The 21,814-nt window shown below is 45.9% G+C and overlaps 2 long non-coding RNA genes across 2 annotated transcripts; both read left to right on the forward strand.

The window, feature by feature from the left end:
- The first annotated feature begins 13,337 nt into the window (after positions 1–13,337).
- Positions 13,338–14,819, forward strand: LOC144119480 (uncharacterized). Its single transcript, XR_013312386.1, has 3 exons — positions 13,338–13,579; positions 14,360–14,468; positions 14,638–14,819. It is a non-coding gene; the product is annotated as an uncharacterized LOC144119480 (long non-coding RNA).
- A 171-nt stretch (positions 14,820–14,990) lies between these two features.
- LOC144122200 (uncharacterized) lies at positions 14,991–20,768 on the forward strand. The gene is made up of 3 exons (XR_013312851.1): positions 14,991–15,064; positions 15,671–15,834; positions 16,018–20,768. It is a non-coding gene; the product is annotated as an uncharacterized LOC144122200 (long non-coding RNA).
- The last annotated feature ends 1,046 nt before the right edge of the window (positions 20,769–21,814 follow it).

The following is a 21,814-nucleotide window of genomic DNA, read 5'->3' on the forward strand; positions in this document are numbered from 1 at the left end:
TCACTTGCACCCAAATGATTTTGTTGCAACGTGTGAGGAAGCATATGAAGGAAACATGGCGCGCAAAAGTAATGAAAAAAAGCACACAACTAGAGGGAAATACTCTGAGCCCCTGATTAAGAAATGCACATTCTTGAGGAAGAAAGCTACCAATGGGTTTTTGATGCAGGTGTCATTAATATTATGTATAACGTCGGCCTCTAAAATGAGCCTCGCGGTCTCTTCTTTATACCTGGTGATGGTAGCGATGGTCCGATGCCATGTAAAATTCACGGATCGAAGAAGCCGGCGGCACACGCTGGCACACAGTACCAAATAATACGAGACAGGCCCTTCGTCATAATGACAACTTACACAAACTCACCAAGCATGCATTGTTAGACGCTGTGTGCAAGCGATTGATGTTCCCTTGAACTCTGCATCTCATACTGCACGCTAGGCGAATTTCGGTTTTGCGTGCTCCTAAAGTAGCATCTTCTGAGGCGGCATCCATGAGGGTGACCACGCTTTACAGAACCCACTTCCGCCGTTAAAATTCCGGCTCGCAGGTCGACCGCGGACTGCAAAGGCTGGCCGCGTCTAGGTTCCTTTTAGAAGAAAAGAAAAAGCAAAAATAAAGATTGAGAGATGCTGCGTTTTTCCTCAGAAGGTCTCCGTCTGTGCTCGCTGTTTCGTGCTTACGAAATGGACAGGCGAGGAAGCGACGCCACCTTCACTGTTTGACGCGTCTCTCGCACGTCGTTTGAATGTGTCGTTGTTTACTGTCCTGCCTACTGCGTCACCACGAGGCAGCGCTCAGAGAAGGAGACGGGCCCGGCTCCTTACGTTTGCACTGAGCGCCTGCTGCTTCGCGGTGTGTGTTCATGCGTGGAAGCGGACACGAAAGCGGCGTCTCCTGCTTGTTATTGGGTTAGCTAGGCGTCCCTGCGTTCCCAGCCCTTAGCATCCAGACATGCACGTGGTCGGATGCAACGCGCTGAAGCCGTGGCAGGCATGCAGTCGTGCGCAGCCGCCATCGCAAATTCAATAATATGTTGACTGTTCGTCCCTCTTCCCGCGGCCTCATTTTTTTTATTTCAGCCACCAACCCTTCCCAAAGCAGGAAAGCGATTTAACTGAGTGCTTCACTCGATCCATGCCGCCGCTCTCCTCGGAAGACGCTCGCCCTTGTGTGGCGCCACCTCGCGCGACACTGGATAGTGCCGCGCAGTCAGATCGGTAGTGGGGCACTGCTGAAAGAGCAGCCACTACCACGGGCCTCAAGGGCATCGCGGTAACGCTGCAGTTACGTTACTTAAGTGAGAAAAATGTTACGCTTGATTACTTTTCGCAAGCAACTTCACACTTTATTGCGGCACAAGTCTTTGAGCCGAGCATCTCATCTTCTTGAGAAACACGATCTAGTTGGTTGGTTCCGATGCATATGTACCAGCAGCGCGAACTCAATTAGGAAAACGATGCAGATCGGGCAGACCACTCAACATTCAACTTTATTTGAATAAACTGAAACCCGCGCTTATATACACGCCAGGTCTAACGCCCACCAGGGGGAAGGTAACATGACCAGATGAGGGCAAAAGCCCTTAGTTGTACTTTTCCTCCATCACCCCGATTTCTGAATCCATGACCCTCCCTCACTCTCCTAATTTTGAAAAGTTATCTGGCCCTCTCTCGCCCTCGCATTGTCGGCCTTCCGCCACACTCACCCTCACTAATAGTCGTTTTAAAACTCGAGTTATATTTTCTAGTCGACAACTTCTGTCGATATTACTGAGTAATAAACATATAGGAGAAGCCATCAAGGCACCATTGGAAGAGAGGCTAAATGCTTATATCTTTGTGTGTGTGCCTTTACGGTGTGCGAGTTCTTTGAGCTAATACGTGAAACAAATCATAGATAATTGCGAGTTCAACCCCAAGATATCAATCTGCCTTTGCTTCTGGCACACACTTCATGCATACATGTGCCCTGCACTGATAAAAATTCATTATTATCCATATGAGCTGCTAAAATGGGTCAGTGCATTGTTGTTTCTCTGCACAAAAACTGACGTACGCCGAGAGTAATTAGAAAACAATGCATTAGCGTTTACCACGAAAATTACAATAAGTGCTACATAAGCACAGAATAGACTAAGAATGAGGAAAGTTTGCAGGTAGCTTATTTACTAATACTCGATGACACTGCGATAGCACTGGATCTTCTGAGGAGGAGGAGGAGGAAAAAACTTTTATTGCTCTATTAAGCAGAGGTGTTAGGGGCTTCCGGATGTCTTCATCACTGGTTCTAATCTCCCGCCATTTCGTGCGGTTTGCTGCATTCTCGTCTGTTGACGCTTCCACGCGCACGGGTGGAAGATGAAGAACACGTTTTCCAGCTACAGCGGGAGAGACTGGTAGTTTACCACGCGTGGACGCGGGTACGTGACGAAGACGACGACACTGCAAGCACAGCTCGAAAGCTTGGCAATTCGTTCGGCATGCTGTGCAGACTGAGCAACATTCGTTCCGGCATGAGAAGGCATTCGCTTCTGATGATTTACAGAATGTATATCTGTGCAGTGTAAGAGTTCGGCTGTGTCGGGTTCTCCGTAGCGCCTGCGTATAAACTTCGCCCCCTTCTTCCCTTGGAGCGGGAGACGTTGCGCCTCTGTCTGGGCCTTCCAAAATTTGTGGCCAATTTCGTTTTGCACCTGGAGGCGCGGATTTCATCATTGTCTTCAAGATTTCGGCTCTTAACAGTCCAAACGTTGGTAAAAATGTGCGATTCAAGGCTTCATGCCCCAAATTTTTCGTCGTCAGCCAAGGAAATTTTGCAATGAAAGCTGGTCTCAGTCCTATACTCAACAAAATTACTTTGCGCAATCTCTCCTTGACCCCTTAAACGTCCGCATTTCGAACATCCTTCCGGTGTGCGCTAGCTCTGCATCTATTCAGGTTGTCCTTGATGACATCTTTCCAATCCATGCCCACTTAATGCCTTTCCAGCTGCTCAACGGATTATTACAAGATTACTAGATATGCTTTCTCTAACATGCCCTCATTGCGACAGACGACTCTCAGTGTGAAGAAAAGGCCAGTGTGGGTATTTTCTATCTCTCGATTGGTCATTTTCACTCCGCTTATCCGACTTCACCGCTATTTATTTGGTCTAATTCCCAACAGTAGTTCTGGCTTTGCGCAAGTTAAACAGATCTTTGTCCTCTGTCATAATAATGACGGATTCATTATCCTTGTGTTCCGCTCTCACACCGTCTACGGAATCACAGGCACTCCGCTTACTCAAATGCTTAATTCATCCCCACGTGTATAAATTGTGGTTGGTATGGGTGCCAGGGCACAGAGAAATTCTTTTCTGTGAGGTTGCTGATGCCCTGGCGAAGGCATCTTTTCAAGACCCCGTCATATCTCTCCTTCCGCCCTGCGCATATAATAGAGCGGCCAGGTTTCGCAGGTATCTAGTACTGAAAGAATTTGCAGCAGCAGCCCTTACCTCCTCTCCCGACTTCCAGCAGCTTCTCTACCCGTGGTGCAGTAAGGGATGGCGATCACGCAAGCTTGAGGTTTCTTGCACGCGTCTACGTTGTCGCGTGCCTCAATCAAACTTCTACCAACATGGGTCTGGTCTGGCGGTCTCCCTATTGTGCCCGCTCTGCGCAGGACCCGAAACGATAGATCACTTCTTGTTGACCTGCCGCCGCTTCTCCTCTTTAAGGAGGTGCCAGCTGCTACAGCGCCCGTTACGATAGCCAGGCTTGTCTCCTGGAATTGTTCTGTCTCTTGGAGCTTGCACCCTTGGTAGCAGCAACAAAATATGCTCTCCGCCATTCAAAATTTCCTTTCAGACACGAAACGGCTCCCATCCTAATATTTTTCGTGCATTTCATCTTCTGGCTACTCGTGTGCACAATTCATCTCGAAATTCTCCAAAGCTTCCTAAACGCGACAGAGTTAGCCCCGTTCTCTTTCCAGCCACCAATCTCACAGTGTTTGCTTTTTTTTAATTTCAACAACAAATCTGCGTTCATATTTTTGATCTTAGTTCAATAATGTTTTCAGCACCTGTCAATCGCCGCCTGTGTGTTGGCCAATCCCCAGCAGTGAGCATGCGTCATTATCCTCTTTAGGAGAACAAAAACAACAGTTCGTACAGGCAGGATGTTAAGATTTCACCGACTGATTATTCACCCAAATGAAGGGTATGAACCGACCGACTTTAAACCTGAGTGGCACTCCCTTACCTCAGCCTTACCTGGAGTTAAATTTCTGTTGTGCTGTCCATTTTGCGTTTCCTAAAAGTTTTGTAAATAATTTAGTTAATGTAAATAGAATATATTTTCAATGTAATAAATGCCATGCTTAAAAAAGCTGCAGCGATAGCGTGGTGGTCTGAAGCAGGGGCCAGCGGAACGCATCTTTTAGCGCATCTTTTAGCAGGTATGAAGTTTTTTTTTTCTTTAGCGTCTTTCCCCAGTGCGATGCCGGCTTTCCGCTGCTCTTATGCTGTCGCTCAGAATAGAAAATTTCTTCAGGCCAGTTGAAATTCAAACGGGTAGCAAAAATGCAGCTTTGGGCTTTCCGAGTCCGGAGTGAGCGATTCCTGTGGTTGCCATTTTAGTGCCCTAGCGCTAGCGCTTCCTCTCCACCGAAAAACGGTTGTCTGTCTGTCCGAAGCCTGCTTCTAGCGCGTGGGCCACCTTAGTCACGTGATGTTGCGATATCATCACAAGCTGTGCACCATTTTGTGAGCAAATTGCCCACTGTGGCAGTTCAATTATTATTAGTCGCGAGAGTTTCCCCAGGAACAATATGGGTCTCGCAAGCCTCACAGATGGCAGCAGCTGCCATCGCAGGGCAGTGGTGCGTAGCTTAACCACTGCATCTCTGCGCAATAAGCATAGTCAGGACTCCCAGGCATCTCTGAATGTAGAGAATGACCAATTCTGACGTAGTACAAGTTTGAAATGATGCAATATCAGGCTAACTTGCATCGTATGATATATCAACCAAGGTAAGCCTGCTCAGTTCAAGAAAAACCATAAAAAGTCAGGAAAAACCATACAAAACCAAGACTAATGGAGCTAGTGGACGATAGTTCGTGTTTAACCGCAAGGTAAACTACCCCTGATTTTTTTGCTTGCATTCCTATGCATTACCCAGGCACTAAGTACCAATTCTCTTCATGCCTGCAAGAAATCTGGTTCATAAAATCAGACGCGCGAATACATGGTAACACGCCCCACCAGAAACAGAAATAAACCAAGGGATGCTGCTGTTATTTGGAAAGCAATAAACGTTTTCCCCTTAGAACATCGTACAATGTAACGCAGAGCTTGCGATGATTCAGACCAAGTTGGTTAAGTTATACTGCTTTATTTCCATGGTAAATCTACAGTGGCTGGCTTTGCCCACCAAAATGCGGTACTCTTTTCCTATACCGAAAGTTCAGCGAAAATAGAAAACACAAGACGATAGTACTGTACTGAACTACTCACAGTGTGAAAGAAAAACTTCCACACCAATATCGCCAACAGGCTTTGCCCACCAAAATGCGGTACTCTTTTCCTATACCGAAAGTTCAGCGAAAATAGAAAACACAAGACGATAGTACTGTACTGAACTACTCACAGTGTGAAAGAAAAACTTCCACACCAATATCGCCAACAGGCTTTGATTTGACAATGGAATCTCGTAGAACCATTTTTTCCGCTGCAGCCAGTTCATTCAAGCCTCACTAAGCTGAAATCAGACTTCGTTCCTGGAAGCAAGGCTTAGAACTTGGTAATTCAACAGGCTTAATAAGTATAATTTCTGCACGTTTTACTCTACACTCTGATTATCTGACAGGCTCGTGACTATGGTGACTGTGGTGCCACAGTTCCCGTTAGACCGGCGGCCACCCGCACTGCCCAGCCAATGCCTTTGTTAGCGCAGAATACAGTGCGTTTCCCCTAAAACTTTCCACCTTTTTTTTTAAATAGGCTTTTGAATTCAAAGAGTGCTTTTGTCGACATAGCGTTGTCAACGGTGTAGTACATCTCGACGACGGAGAAGGCGGGCAGTTACCAGGCTTTCCTGCCTTTCGTATTCGCCTCGTGCACATCAGGTCTGCAGTAACTACGTCTTTCCCGGGAACTTTCACCCTAATAACAAGCGCTTTAAAACGGGATTTTACCACGTCTGCACAGACAAAAATGTTAGCCGGGAGTACGGTTCGGGCCACCACCGTCGCCCAAGACAGTGCATCTTGCCCTCCCTCACCCTCACCTCATTATATATATTTCTTCCCTCGCCCTCGCCTCAGCTTTTCTTTTCTCCTTGACCTTCGTCCTTAGGAGTTTTCATGTGGCCATCCTCCCTCACCCTCACCTCACCGAGTGAAATCCTCATGAGCTGAGAGTGAGGACGCCCTCGAGAGCATTCCCACCTCTGAACGTGACAGTCAGGCCGCGCGAACGGACAGGGAATCACACGTTGTCCAGGACATCAGACGAGAACAAAGAGAAGCATCACTGCTAAAACCAAACTACACAATAGGTTCCATGATATTGTCACGTAGTGGTGACTGCAATGCGGACAGCAATAAGATAGCGAAAATTTCGCCTAAATAAAACTCTTTATTTGGGCTGACTTGCGCCCACAATGAACTAAATCACTCGCCGGTCGTCGAACAGAGTGCCCGCCGCTGTCGGCTGGGCTCAATATGAAGCCGATAGCGAAGGTTCGAGATAAACCGTGCAAAGTTACAGCATTCTGCAACAATGGAGGATCGGCTCCGCCTAGATGCGATCAATCAAGATAAACCAGATCGTGTTTTGCATCGCAAAGAAAGCGATAAAGTGGCGTGCCGATGGCTTTGAAGAATTAACGAGCAATACAAAGATTCGCGGCAATATATAGCACAAGTGAGTGTGAGAAAAAGAATGGAAAAAGAGGGTTGATGGCACGCGAATTACAAATGAAAAAGATGGAGAAGCAAAGTTGAGGGCGCAGTTTTGCTCACAACATGAGAAGGCGAAAAATGGTACAAAGATCAGCGATACGAAGGATGAAGGTCAACAATTAACACGGCTAGAACGATAACATGTGAAGCGTGCCTCTATAGTACAGGTGAAATTAGATAACACCAGAGAGAAAAGTGATTTCTTTTTCAGACAGTGAAATAGATGGGGTGCTTCCGCAAACTTTTTGTAATTGGTTTTTGGGGAAAGGAAATAGCGCCGTATCTGCTTCGCATATCGTTGGACACCTGAACCACGCCGTAAGGGAAGGGATAAAGGAGAGACTGAGAGAAAAAAAGAAGAAATAGGCGCCGTAGTGGAGGACTCTGAAATAATTCCGACCACCTGGGGATCTTTAACGTGCACTGATATCGCACAGCAAACGGGCAGCTTAGCGTTTCGCCTTCATCGAAACGCAGCCGCCGTGGTCGGGTTCGAAACAGGGAACTCCGGATCAGTAACCGAGCGCCCTAACCACTCAGCCACCGCGGCGGGTCGCAAACTTCCCTAAGCCCTGAGATGTTGGCGCTTTCAACGATTTCGCGCCTCATTGGTTTTTTATATTTCTTTAGGATGGCTGCTTTCTTAAAACGAGGAATGCAATACTTTTTACTAACATATCGCCGGAAGTAGGCGGGCAGATTTCTCAATAGGGCCCCGGATAAATCGGTCTTGTGTTCCAGTATATTTTCGTTTAAACATCTTTCTGTTTGCCCTGTGTAGGCCTTAATAATAATAATAATTGGTTTTGGGGGAAAGGAAATGACGCCGTATCTTTCTCATATTTCGTTGGACACGTGAACCGCGCCGTAAGGGAAGGGATAAAGGAGGGAGTGACAGAAGAAAGGAAGAGAGAGGTGCCATAGTGGAGGGCTCCGGAATAATTTCGACCACCTGGGGATCTTAAACGTGCACTGACATCGCACAGCACACGGGCGCTTTTTAGCGTTTTTCCTCCATAAAAACGCAGCCGCCGCGGTCGGGTTCGAACCCGGGAACTCCGGATCAGTAGTCGAGCACTCTAACCACTGAGCCACCACGGCGGGTTATGCCTTAACGCAAATTACAGAAATTCTATTCATTTATTTTATTTATTTACATACCTACAGAGCCCTTGCGGGCATTAGTGTAGGGGGGAAAAACAATATGAGTACACAGATGATATATAATACGAATTCAACTGCAAATTCAAAGGCAGGAAACAAGCAGTGAAAAATAAAACGATGCGTATACACGTAGTCGTCTTGATATTTGCGTCACTTGATCACACTGTATCGTGGTAAGTGGAAAACCAGGCATGAGAAATTAAAAGCAATGCTAAAACACATTAAAAAAAGAATATTTTTCAGATCCTGGATAAAAGACGAAGGTATCCCGGAAACAATTTCTCCTCGCAAACCATTCCACTCATGTATTGTCTTAGAGAAGAAGCTGTTCTTAAATAAGTTTATCCGGCAAGCTTATTCACGCACTTTTCGGGAATGGTCCGTTCGTGCAGATACATATGTTGGTATCTTTAGATATCTATCTTTATCAATGCCTGTTCTAGAGTAAAAGATATTATAAAATAGCTACAAGTGCAGGTATTTTCTTCTCGTTTCAAGCAGCGGCCACCCCAGGTTTTTGGAAATATCGCGAGATCTTTTCGAAAAGTTATATTTACCTGAAACAAGGCGAGCAGCACGTGCCTGCACGCGTTCAAGTTTTGCAGTGTTGCACTGGGTTGACGGATCCTAAGCACTGCAAGCGTACTTAAGAATGGGACGTACATTTGACAGAAATAATGTTTCCTTTAGCTTAGTTGGTGCCTGATTAAAGTTTCGTCTGAGCTAATTTAACATTCGACTAGCCTTCAGAGTTATGTTATGTATATGAGCATTCCATTACAAACTGGCAGAGAATACAACCCCCAAATATTTGTATTCGCTTACAACCGACAGGCAAGTTCCACCCATGACATAATTTGTAAGCATTGGCTGTGTTTTAGTTGTAAACCTTACGAGATTGCTTTTCGATAAATTAAGGGACATCTTCCAGGGCTGGCACCACAAGAACACGGAATCCAGGTCGTTCTGTAAATGTTGAGAGTCCGCCGCACTGGTGATTTCGCGGTAGATACAGCAATCATCCGCGTACAATCGAACACGGCTGGTCAGTAAGGTCATCGATATAAATCAAGAAAAGTAGAGGGCCCAAAACTGACCCCTGTGGGACACCAGATAACACAGACACACTTGATGAGCACTCACCGTCCAGAACCACGCACTGTTTTATTTTAGAGAGGCATGCTTGAATCCATGCTAAGAGATTGGCCGGTATATTAAGAAGGGATATTTTGTGTAACAGGAATGCATGACAAACGGAATCAAATGCCTTCCCAAAATATAAAAATATACAGTCCACCTGCGAAGCTAAGTTAATGGAGACTGCAATATCATGAGTAAATTCAGTCAATTTCGTATCACAAGAAAACCCAGCCCTAAAACCATGCTGCGTTGGTGAAAAGAAGTTATTACTCTGCAGGTGATTGATTAGGTTAGTCTAAATGACGTGCTCTAGTTTTTTACACACTACGCTTGTTAAGGAAATTGGTCTGTAGTTGCATGTTACGTTCGTGTCACCGCTCTTATGGATCGGAATTATGCTTGCATTTTTCCAGTCAGGGGGTAAGACTTCTTGCTCAAGAGAGGTTTCAAAGAGTAGTACTAAAAACGGAGCAATAGCTAACGCGCACTTCTTGAGGACGACAAAGTTTGATATGCCATCTGGACCAGGGGCAGAATGTACATTAATCTTCTGCAGTAAAGACACGATACCACATTCGGAAGATGATACCTCATTCATTTTTGTTCAGCTGGAAACGCATTGCGACGCCACGACTGCGGTGGCTGGTTGTGAGAAAGTAGTTTGAAAAAATGCATTAAAACTTTCAGCTGTTGCTTTTTAATCGGCATTGTAGTTTGTACCGTCAATAACATCTGGAATAGCCTGCCTGGTATTTTTCTTCTGTGTTTGTCGCTTTCTCTGTCCCGTCCTTCGTGCGCTGTGCCTTCAGTTAGTTCCACAATTCCTTCGAGTTGGATTTACGTTTATCGCCAAGATTGGAAAGGTACGTATTATGTGCTCTGCGCATCTCTTTTGCAATGACCCTGCTCAGCTCTTTCATTTGTGAGCGCAACTTTAGATCAGGAGACTGGCAATATCTACGAAACAATCTGTTTTTTTCTGTTGATCAACGTGCGAAGTTATCTTGTTAGCCATGGCTTATCGTTACGGCGCTTGGCGGATATGACACGAGAAAGGATGAAGGTTTGTGTTAACGATAGTATTTTTGTTTTAATCGATACCACAACCCATTAATATCAAGGCGTGAGATATGTGAGCGGAAATGGGGAAGAAATGCGTCAAGTTCGGCGGACAGTGAGGCGTAGTCGCCTTTTTCGTAAAAGAACACCTTGCGTGGTTCTGAAATGCGGCAGGTTTGGGCTGTACAGGATAACTTAGTGACAACACCATCATGATCACTGACCCCGGGCAATGTGACAACATTTGATGTAATATCACGTTCATCACAGAAAAATAAGTCCAATACATTTGCGGTAGCACCGCTCGTTCGAGTCGGCGTGCTAACAAACTTTAGCAAAGAATGGGCAGTAACCATTTTCTGGAAAACAGTGTAAAGTAGGGATGCATTGTTAAGCACAGGCTTTAACGAGGACTAATCTATGTTCGACAGGTTAAAATCACCAGCGAGTACTATATGCGTTGCTTGTAAGCTGAACAGTATATTGCTCAACAAAAACAGAGGTTGGGGACTGCTAGAACCGGGTGATCTGTAAAATGAACCAACTGCAAGAGAGGTACAGTTTTTTAGAATTTTGCACCACACTGTTTCACAGGATTTGGTTTCCATGTCTATCGGCATGCTAAGTATACTGTCATGGATAAGAACAAAACACCACCGCCGTGCACGTTGCGGTCTTGTCTATAAATAACATAATTGCGCGGAAAGATTTAGTTGTCATTGACTGTATCGTCCAGTCAAGATTCCGTTCCAAAAACAACATGCGGCTTCGATGCTTCGAGAAGCGAAGTGAATTCTATCGTTTTATTTTTTATACTGCGTCAATTTACTGTAATAGATACTAGGTCATGAGCATTAGATACTCTTATATTGCGGAAGGATGCATTCCGTAATGGCTACGAAGCAAATAGATCCACAGTGTCTGACTGTTGTATATAAAAGTTTGATTGCGCATTTTCAACTTGTTGAAGTTAATCTTGAATTCGCCACCACGTTTCTGAGCAAACTAAGGTAGTTTTTGCCTTTCAAGTCGTACTTTTCTTGAGTAGTCCTCACTTAGTGCAAAATCTGTTCCTTTCAACTTTGAGGCCACCGACAGCAGCCGTTGTTTGTCTTTAAGCGATTATAATTTTACAATCAGTGGTCTCTGTTTCATTTGTGAAAAATTACCAATTCAGTGCGCCCTTTCAACGACTTCAGGGAAGATTCTGACGTTCAGTTGTTGCGAGCAGAACGAAATCACTTTGTGCTCAGAGTCAGCCCATGATTCATTCACGGTATCCTGAATTTCATAGAGGATTAAATTGTTCCTTCTACACCTGTTTTCCAAATCATCTTGGCATATCATCTTGGCATATCTTGGTGTATCAGTTTGATACACGTGGCACCAAGATCTGAAGAAAGTTTCTTTGCGTCATCCGTTAGAGGAAGCACGCTGCCTTCCATAGAATCGATTTTTTCCGGTAATTGCAGCAACTTTTGCTCCAGAACTTGCTGTTCAGTACGAATAGCTCGAATTTCTTCGAGTATTTCTGATTGTGTTTGTTGCATTGATGGTGTTGTCATAATCACATCGAACATCCGTTTTCCTTGTTGAGCTGACAGTGGTCCGGGATTTGTTCAATATCCTCTGAAACAGTAATAGCCTACGAACAGTACGCACGCATGACAGACACTGCATCATCGTCAAGAAAACAGTATATGGTGAATTGAGATCTGGCACCAGTTTTCTAGATGGTCTGCCGCTAACAGGACGATAAAGATAACGAACCTGAAGAAAGACCAAGCATGATTCTCTGGCTGCCATGTCGGTGCCAGATCCAAAACTGGGCGTTTGTTGCAGCTGCTTAAGTAGACATGCGGTGAAGTGTAGTGTCCCAGGTTGCCAGCAAAGGAGATTATAGCTGAAGGAAGGAAGGAAGGAAGGAAGGAAGGAAGGAAGGAAGGAAGGAAGGAAGGAAGGAAGGAAGGAAGGAAGGAAGGAAGGCCTCAGACGTTGCTGGCACATACCCACTACGGGGGAGTGGCCAAGACACAGGCGGTTAATTACTGGATGCAGGAAAGTTTTGACGAGAAAAGGAGTGGCAATTGTATGTAGTCTGATAGATTGGAAGAGGGAAGGACAGGGGACCTGTTAACTTGGAGATCGAAGACGGGACAATGGCTTAATGTGCATAATAGTATACAATGCCTGTAATGTTTCAATGTCGTACTGACTGAGAGCGTGAAAAAGAATTTAGAATGGGAGTCGCTGCGTTTCTTGAAGAAAATTTTGCACAGCAGAGCGCACACTCCTGTCGCTTCGTCCAAGCAGAGAAGCGCCAATGGAAAGAACAACCGCGGAAGACACAGGCAAGCCCAGTTGATGAAATGGCATTTGCAAAAGACGCTTCCTCAAATGAGAGAAGCGGCGGCAGAACAGCAGGAAGTGATCGATTGTCTCAGGTTCGGCACAAAAAGGGCACAGTCGGGAAGCTGCCAGGCCAGGTCTTTGAAGGTAGAAATTTAGAAGGGGAACCCGGCAACGCAAGCGCGTGAAGGAGACCTCTAAGGCGCGATTACGGATCGGTCTCAAAAAACTGTCACAATATTGAGACAGTGACGTCAAAATGACGACACCGAGTAATGCCGACCGCCGAATCGGCCAATGCGGAGCAAGGTTGCGGTGGGCTCCGCCCCGAAACCACTATTCGCACGACAAGGGACCGTAGACTAATGTTTTGCAGTAAAGACGCAGTGAATAAAAACGAGTAATGTTTTATTTTGCTAAGAAACTGTATTTCAAACCCAACAGCAGCAAGCAAAAGAAGCAGTGTTTTGATTTTTGCAATAAAGTTTGCTGTTCAGTCACTTTTCTTGCCGCCAAGGTGTGCTGTCAGCGGTACAGCGTGAACATGTTAGTCTGAAAGTGAACAAAACCGCAATTAAGAAAACAAGTAATGTTTTATTTTTGTAGAAAACTGTGTCGCAATCTCAACAACACGAGGGAAAATTAGAGGCATTCTCAGTTTTGCAATTAAATTTGCTGCAGGTTAAATTCTTTTGCCATGAGGGCGCGCTGGCAGTGGTATCGCGTGAACATGGCGGCCTGCAAGAAAACAGCTGATTCCACGGCTAGTTCCCGATTTTTTGCGTGTCGTCTAAAATCGAGGCACTTTGTGGATGTCTGAAGTGTCTAGAAAAATCTGATTGAAGGCAGTGAATGCTACGGGCCTGCGGAGATCAACTTACAAGGAGCGCTGGGCTTTAAAATCGACGAAGACAACATATTGTGGTAAGTGTGTATTTGCTTATTATCGATGACAACAATAGCCCAAAGATGCTCTTCGGTTGACGTGTGGGATGTGTAGTTCCGTATTTTGTTTGCTAAATGCAAGACGACGGGGAAGTGTGACATATGGGGCGAAATAAAGTTGTGTGGCTGCGTGATCGTCAGTTCATCGTGTGTAGGCGTGTAAGTAAGGAACGATCAAGGACGAGAAAAACGATTAGGCGCACTCTACCAACCGTCTTGCTCGTCCTTGCTGCTTCGTAACCTTGTATAAGTTGTTCCAATAGAGCGCACGTCTATGCTCTGCTGTGTAAACCCAAGTTATATATAGCACACGTCCGCGTGAAGCCAAGGTGTACATTCCCCATTATTCCCTATTTCATTCCCTGACCGATACCTAGTAATGCTGGCGGAATTGGCACGACATACCGTTATCATTTGAAACGGCTATCCACCATCATGACGACAGCACGCGTGTCGAAAGAGCAACTCCTCATGATGGTGGAATTTATGGAGCAGCACCCGGCGCTCGCCCACGCTGCCTCACCCCTTTCCGGAGGCTACACTGCGGCTCGCAGGCGCGAGCTGTGGCAGCAGCTTGCGGCCCTGCTGAACGCCGCGGGCCCCGCTGCCAAAACTGTGCTTCAATGGCGCCACACTTGGCAAGTGTGGTGCACCCGCTGCAAGAAGTAGGAGGCGCAGTTTTTGGCGGCGGGAAGGTGAGCGTGTCAACAAGGGTCTGTGAAATGGCCCTTGAATATGTCTCTCCACATCCTGTCGCAGGGGCACTGGAGGCGGCAGGCTTCCGGGGCTGGCAGGCCGGGTGTGCAAGCTGCGGTCGCCGGGCCTCGTTCAAGGCGTCGCAGCTCCAATGTACTCTTCGTCCAGCCGGGTATGTTGTAAGCCGCGGTGACGTTAGTAATAATGAGTGGGGGAATGATAGGGGAGGCTAATGAAGAATAATGAATGTCAACCTCGGGGCTATGTACTGTGAGCAATGCACACACAGAATGAACTTCGAGACACTCGTGCATGAACGTGGGGCGCTGTGCCTCTTGCAGAACCAGCCCCGTGTGTCCGTGGGGGAGATGCCAGGGACGAGCGGCCTGCAGCAGGCAGAGGCGCGCTCTCCATCCGGTAAGTGAAAATTTCGTCATTTGATATGTACACCTAACAACTTGTGCACATTGTTGACTTCGTTGTGGTTTTTCTTTTAGTTAGGGAGGGATGCGAATGCTGAGCTAAGAAATGCAACCTCGAGTTATGTACCTTGTACTACATTGCCCTCTTGGTACTGCTATGTTTCTTCTTGTGTCTCAGTACCTAGTAACCGTGTGTTTTGCACCGATACACGCTCTGCTGAAACTGTCCACTAAGCAGTGCTGTCTTGTGGAATGAATTCACATAGATGGCACCCCCCCCTCCCCCCGGAAGAAGAGCTGGAGGAGCTGGACGAGTAGGAGGAGGGCACACCTTGTGACACAGCCTGTGAGTTGGTGTTCCAATATCATGCTGCACATTATCCATTTCGCAAGCTACCTAACATTAATACCATTAGCAGGAGCAGACTATCAGTATCACTTTAGAATACCCACACAAGTTTTGTTTGGTTTATGGGGCTTTTACGTCCCAAAGCGACTCCAGCTATGACAGACGCCGTAGTGAAGGGCTCCAGGAATTTGGACCGCCTGGGGTTCTTTAATGTGCACTGACATCGCACAGTACACGGGCTGCTAGAATTTCGCCTCCATCGAAATTCAACCGCCGCGTGTTTCGGCGCAGCAGCCGAGCGCCATAACCACTCAGCCACCGTTGCGGCCACCCACAGAAGTGTCTTTCATATGCACCACTGGTACCTTGTGCAAGCTTTTTTCCTCTTACAGCGGAAACTGTGGTGTCTGCGATGGTTACACAAATGTGCACATTGAAACAATGCTGTTTTTGTCATACTGCTGATTATGAATGCTTTTATGTACTGCTCCCCAGTACACATGTCAACAGCCCTCTGAGATATTGCACCAAACAGTCAGGTTATTGTACATCGTGCGCCACTCTATGACAAGTGTACATTCAGTCACTTTCTCCTTTTGACAGCTACACAGGAGCAGCGAGATGTGGTGGCGGGGCGTCCGCGGCAGCAGCAGCGGAGCACGCGGGCGGAGGAGGTCCACCAGCTGCTGACAGAGACGCGGCGGACCAACGACCTCCACGAAGCCCGTAGTGCTGAGGACGCCACTTTTCATGTGCGCCTCCTAGCGGTATGTGCACACAACACCCACCACATTTTGTGAAGAAGAAGCATCTGCATGCAACATGTTGCATCTACATTCACAGTTCGAAACCAATGCCTGACCTCTAGAGACATTTCAGTAGTTCATATTTATGTGAAACGAGCCCTACATGTCTGTGAAGTGTGCAAATGAAGCTCCTTTTATGTGCAGGAACAGAGGCGAACAACAAGAGCAGTGCGCAGCCTGACGGCGGCAGTGACACAATTGACTGCCGCCGTCACAGAAACCGGGGCGAACATGGTGCGCACTGCAGATGCGGCAAGGGCCGACACGGTGCGCCTCACCGAGCAAGTGGTACTGTGGCCCTGATTGTACGTGTTTTGAATAATCAGGTACAGCCACCGCAGTAACTTGTTCGGTGGGGCTTTTTTTTCTCTTTTTTACCTGTTTTTTTTTGCGCTCTGCAAGGTGCAGAACATTTTTTTATTTCCCTGCCGGGCGCAGGCGTTATGTATATATGTATTTTCCTTCTGCAAGGTGCAGAACATTTTTTTATTTCCCTGTCGGGTGCAGGCGTTATGTATATATGTATTTTCCTTCTGCAAGGTGCAGAACATTTTTTTATTTCCCTGCCAGGTGCATGGGGCTTGTGTATGAATGTTTTTTTTTTCTTTTTGAACTTTTTAACTTGTGTGCAGTGTACAGGCTGTGCAGTATTCGTTCCCCACTTTGGTTTCGTGTTTCAATGTGGAAGCATTGCTAGTCCCATTACGAGAAAACCTGACTGCATGTATGAGCACTCGCAGATGGTACAGAAAATCCCAGTCAAGTCAGGATAAATTTGCGGTCATCACGTGATCGCATGGCGCACACGGCAAGCCGAGGGCCGCCTTTCCCGGCGGTCATATACATGACATTAGCGTTTTACACCCCCCACTGACTGAGTTCAATATGGCGCAACTTTTCCCTGCTACATTTGTGTCAAAATTGCAACTAACCATTTCTCGTGCAGTGTTCCAGGTGGTGTCATACACACGTGCTTGCACATTCCTGCACATAACCAGTCTGAAGTGTGTGTGCAAATTTTTTGCGATGGTACCTTGCAACATTGTGCAAGACACACACAAGGTGTGTGATATGTACTGTTTACTGTGATTTCGTTTTTAGATGTTACCTTTTTACGTTCTGCAAGACACACAGGTATGCTATATCTAGTCAGTGTTTGGTTTTTCATATGTTCATCAATCTTCCACCTTTGCACATTCACGATTGTGTACTTTAACGACACGTTGTGACACACGTGCTTATAGGAACAATGTTGTAGAGGGCTCCGGGTTAATTTACACCACGGGGTTCTTGAACGTGTGTACACATTGCGTAGCGCACGCACACTGTTTGTCCGTCGCAATGTGACCGCCACGGCTAACAGTTAACCTGCTCTACATCGGTAGCAGAATACTTCACACAAACAGTGGGGTGCACGACGGGGCTTACCATGACTTGTTCCAAAATATTGGAAGGTATATATAGGAACTGTAGAGCTACCATAGTCCTCTATAAAGTCAGCATTAAAATTCCAATAAGGAAAGACGTCAGGCAAGGAGACACGATCTCGCCAATGCTATTCACCACCTGTTTACAGGAGGTATTCCTAGGCATGAAATGTGAGCAGTTGGGAATAAGAGTAAATGGAGAGTACCTAAATAATCTGCGATTCGCTGATGACATTGCCTTACCGAGCCACTCAGGTGATGAACGAGTTAGGCAGAGCAGAACGGTTGGTCTAAAAATTAACATCCAGCAAGCCAAAGTAATGTTCTACAGTCTAGCAAGGGAATAGCAGTTCACAATTGGCAATGACAGCTAATCGTGAGATGGAAAAAAAACTAGACGGATAAGAATGGGGTGGAGCAGATATGGCCGCTCCTCTCAGATCATGAGCGGCAGTTTACCAATATCCCTAGGGCAGGGCATGTAATTGGAAGGCAAGATAACCGCTGCTCCTTCAGGGTAACGGAGTGTATTCCAAGAGAAGGAAAGCACAGCAAGGGGGCGGAACTAAGTTAGGTGGGCGGATGAGAGAAATTTGTGGGCACAGTGGACGCAGCTGGCAAAGGACAGGGTTAATTAGGGAGACATGGAAGACGCCTTTGCCCTGTAATGGGCGTAGTGAGGCTGATGATGATGAATGAGAATTTTGTCATGTTACAGTCATTATGACAGCACAACTTGCCATATTCATGATGCATTCCGTTGTGCGTCAATCTTCTCGGAAATGCCATGGAACTGCCAGAAATTCATCACACGTTGTCGTATTGATATTCATGCATTTTGTGGGTGATACTCATTTTCTAGTCAGGCGAAATGTATTACACACGTACAGCGCATTGCTTTAGATGTGTACCATGGTTTTATATGGGCTGAAGTGCGTTTTATGTTTACATAACTCAAAAAATCGTCAGCATATCGGTACACCTTTGTGACCTTGTCCGGTTTAAAAACAGTTGCTAACAACTGGTCAATACTAGCTAAAAAAATATCACTTAAAATGGGTGCTACGCAGGACCCAATGCATATTCCTTTGGTTTGTAAGTAGTGCTGGTTGTTAAAAGCGATAAAAGTTCCTTAAAGGTAAAATTCTAAATGTGTTAGAAAATTGTCAACAGACATACCAGCTGAATTTTGGAAGGGGATGACGCCACTCTTGTCAATGCACTGTTTCAGTGAAGCGAACAATTCCTGGTGGGGTATCGAATAAAACAAATCTTCAACATCCACAGAGAATGCGAAGCCAATGCTGCGGTTGGTTTTTAGAAAATCAACAACTTCTCTAGAATTCTTTATAAGAAAAGGGTCATTAATGGTGAGCCCTCGCAAAGATCTCTGCAGGAACCGACTAACAAGCACCTGCCATGTACCATTTTCACTAACAATAGTTCGGAACGGTACATCTGGTTTGTGTGTCTTGGCACTAAAAAACACTTTCAAAGCATTGCCTTTACAATTCATAATCTGCCTGGACAGTTTATCATTTCCCACGTCTTTGCAAAGGTTGGCCACTCTCTTTTTTGCAGTTGTGGGACGGCTTTTCTTCAGGGTAAAGTTTTTTTGCACAGCCTGAAGGGCTTTTTCGCGGAAAACACCTTCCGGTAAAACAACAAACAATCCATTTTCGTCAGCCTGGAGAAGAGAGAGCCCCTTATCTTGAAAGTAAGTAACCACCTTCCGCAAAGACGTGCCAACATGACTATTATATGAAAAACCAGCTGTTTTCAAAAGAGTGTCCGCACCTTCGTGTAAGCATCTCTCCCGTTGCTCGGTCGGCGCTTTTTTTGCTATACGGCGGTTGAGTGCTGCCAGGTCTTGAACAGGTACAGAAGGTGGACGCCCGTACTTGGGTCCTTTGTCGAGTAGACCGTGCATGTTCTGGGGCAGTTCTACCCCACCTAACACAGTGAGGTTTCCACTGGCTTGTACGTTCCTCTTTGTAGACTCAGGACCTCGAATGGCGTACCTTAGGTAGGAGCTCCACCAGAGCTCAGTCAGATGAGCCGTGGTCCGTTTGAAATGGCGCATCTTGGATTCCGCCAGCCAAGGTGGATACCGGTCATAGCACGTTGCCGACTGCCAGTCCTGGTACAACCGGACCTGACGCCGGAGCTCCGAGCGTAGAATCTTTCCCACGCGCTTTACATGCCCCCATGAAGGTTTCACGGTTCCGAACAGGGCACTGACTTCTTCGAGAATCCGGGCTTTTCTAAGACACACGGCGATGTACCGGGCACGGCATGTTGTGAAGATAATATTGGAAATTAAGGCATCGACAGAAGGAAGAGCTTGACTAACACAGAAAGATGGGCCCACTGTAGAAGAAATATGCTTTAGTAAAACGAGCTTTTGGGCAAGTTGGTTACTTTGCTTCCACATACTGCAGCGTAAAAAATTACGAGCACAAAAAAGGGGAGAAACACATACAACACGGACAAAAGCTGCACTCACAACTGATTTTATTTCGCCAGGAATGGGAAATATAAAGGTTCTGCCGCGGATGCGCGCGCAGCAAGTACACGTACCTCGATCACAAAAACCAAAAAAACCCACAAAAAAACAAAAAAACCAAATCCAATACTTTATCACACCGTGAAACCCATCTTATCGCCTGGCAGAGAAAAGGTCACATTCCTCTTTATACAGATGAACAGAAGTTTCGCTTAAGCAAAAAACGCCCTTTTTCTTTATATGGTAAGCTTCCAGTAGTTCACGTGCAGTTTGATCTTTGCTTTGATCTTTGACCAGTTGTTAGCAACTGTTTTTAAACCGGACGAGGTCACAAAGGTGTACCGATATTTTGACAATTTTTTGATCTTATTGGACAAGCAGAGCCCTTTACACTACTGCGCTATTGTTGATAAGATTTTAGACGTTTTTAAACACCATGGAAGGGGACTACTTGCGAAGTGCCAAACGATAATTTTCTACAGTTTTTGGATATTCGTTTAAAGTTCGGGGGGGATCACGTGTGTTGGCGGTACTCTCCACGTGTGCAGAAACGTCTTTTGCCATATGATTCTGCACACTCTAAAATAATTAAAAGCAGCATTGTGAACTTATGCCTAGAATCTGCACTAGATAAATCGTGCGAACATGAAATGCAGACCAGCTTTGACGGCCAATTGGCAAGAATATTGGACTCGGGCTACCCTCAGTCGATCGTGACGGCTGTTGCGGGAACCCTCCTGAAAAAGGTGAAGAAGAAGGCGACGTCCTTGAAGACAAGGGAAGTTGAGCGCACTGTGCGTCCGGAAGTAGCCCCCTACCTGCACACAGTCTAGCATAACTTGAAGAAAGTAGCGAACAGGTTTGGGGTGCCGCTGGTTTTTTCAGCTCCGAAAAAGCTCGGCCAACTATGCCCTCGCATCTCCGGTAAGGAGGCAACAAAAACTGGCTGCTGCCTTCCGAAATAAAGCTGTTAGCGCACTTGTGTGTCCGTGTTGTTTGTCGACCGTCCTGTGCGAGCGCTTTTTTTCTCAGAATGTAGCTCAACCAACTCGCTGATGAGCACACCTTGATCGAGAAAGTTGCGTCTTTCATACGGCTGGCTGAAAAGTTAAGGAAAATGCTAGAGCACTGCTGATTCAACGTCAGCTAGACTACTTGTCTGTTGAACGGGCATAAAATATCATCTTTATTTATCTTGGGCAAAAACACTTCGCATGGGATTCCAAACAGACCAGAATGCCACATCTGTTTCAAAAAGCTTATTTGAAGCAAAATCAATTAATGCCTAAGAATATGGCGATAATGCAACCGCATGGCATGTACAAAATTGTAAGGGCAAGAAACTGGATCCAAGCCATTTGAGCTTATCAGGAAGATAGCGCAGAAGAAAAGAGATACAGGAAGCTACAAGTCAATTACACAGCCGGCTAAAAAGTTGATTCATATGCTGGAGCAATAATGAATCAAAGGCGGATAGAGTACTTGTCTGCTGGACTGGCATGAAGTATCCTCTTTCTTTTTCCCTTCCGGACAGCACTTCACAGAAGATTCCAAAGAAACCGGAATGCCAGATCTTTTCCAAAATTGTTTACTTCTACCGAAACCAATAAATGCATTACTATATGGCTTTAATACAGCCGCACCACATACACAAAATCACCAACACAAACTGAAACGATACTCAAACAAACTATACACAAACTCATTCATGCAGCTGCATAGACAGTTGACGAATAAGCAGGAGCATTACTGCTTCAACCTCAGATAGAGATAGTGCCTGCAGAACTAGCATGAATATCCTCTTTATGTCGCGTCATAAAGCACTCAAGCGAAATCAATAAATGCATAAGAATATGGCTTTAATGCAGAAGCAGTACAAAATATTAAGAGAAAGAAAACACATTGAAACCATTTGAGCTATTTCAGGAAGATGGCGGAGAAGAAGGCTAGAAGAAGCGGCAGGTCATTCATAAAACTGAAGAGAAAGTTGATGACATGCTGGAGAATT

Source organism: Amblyomma americanum, chromosome 2, assembly GCF_052857255.1.
Source record: "Amblyomma americanum isolate KBUSLIRL-KWMA chromosome 2, ASM5285725v1, whole genome shotgun sequence".
Taxonomy (NCBI): Eukaryota; Metazoa; Arthropoda; class Arachnida; order Ixodida; family Ixodidae; genus Amblyomma; species Amblyomma americanum.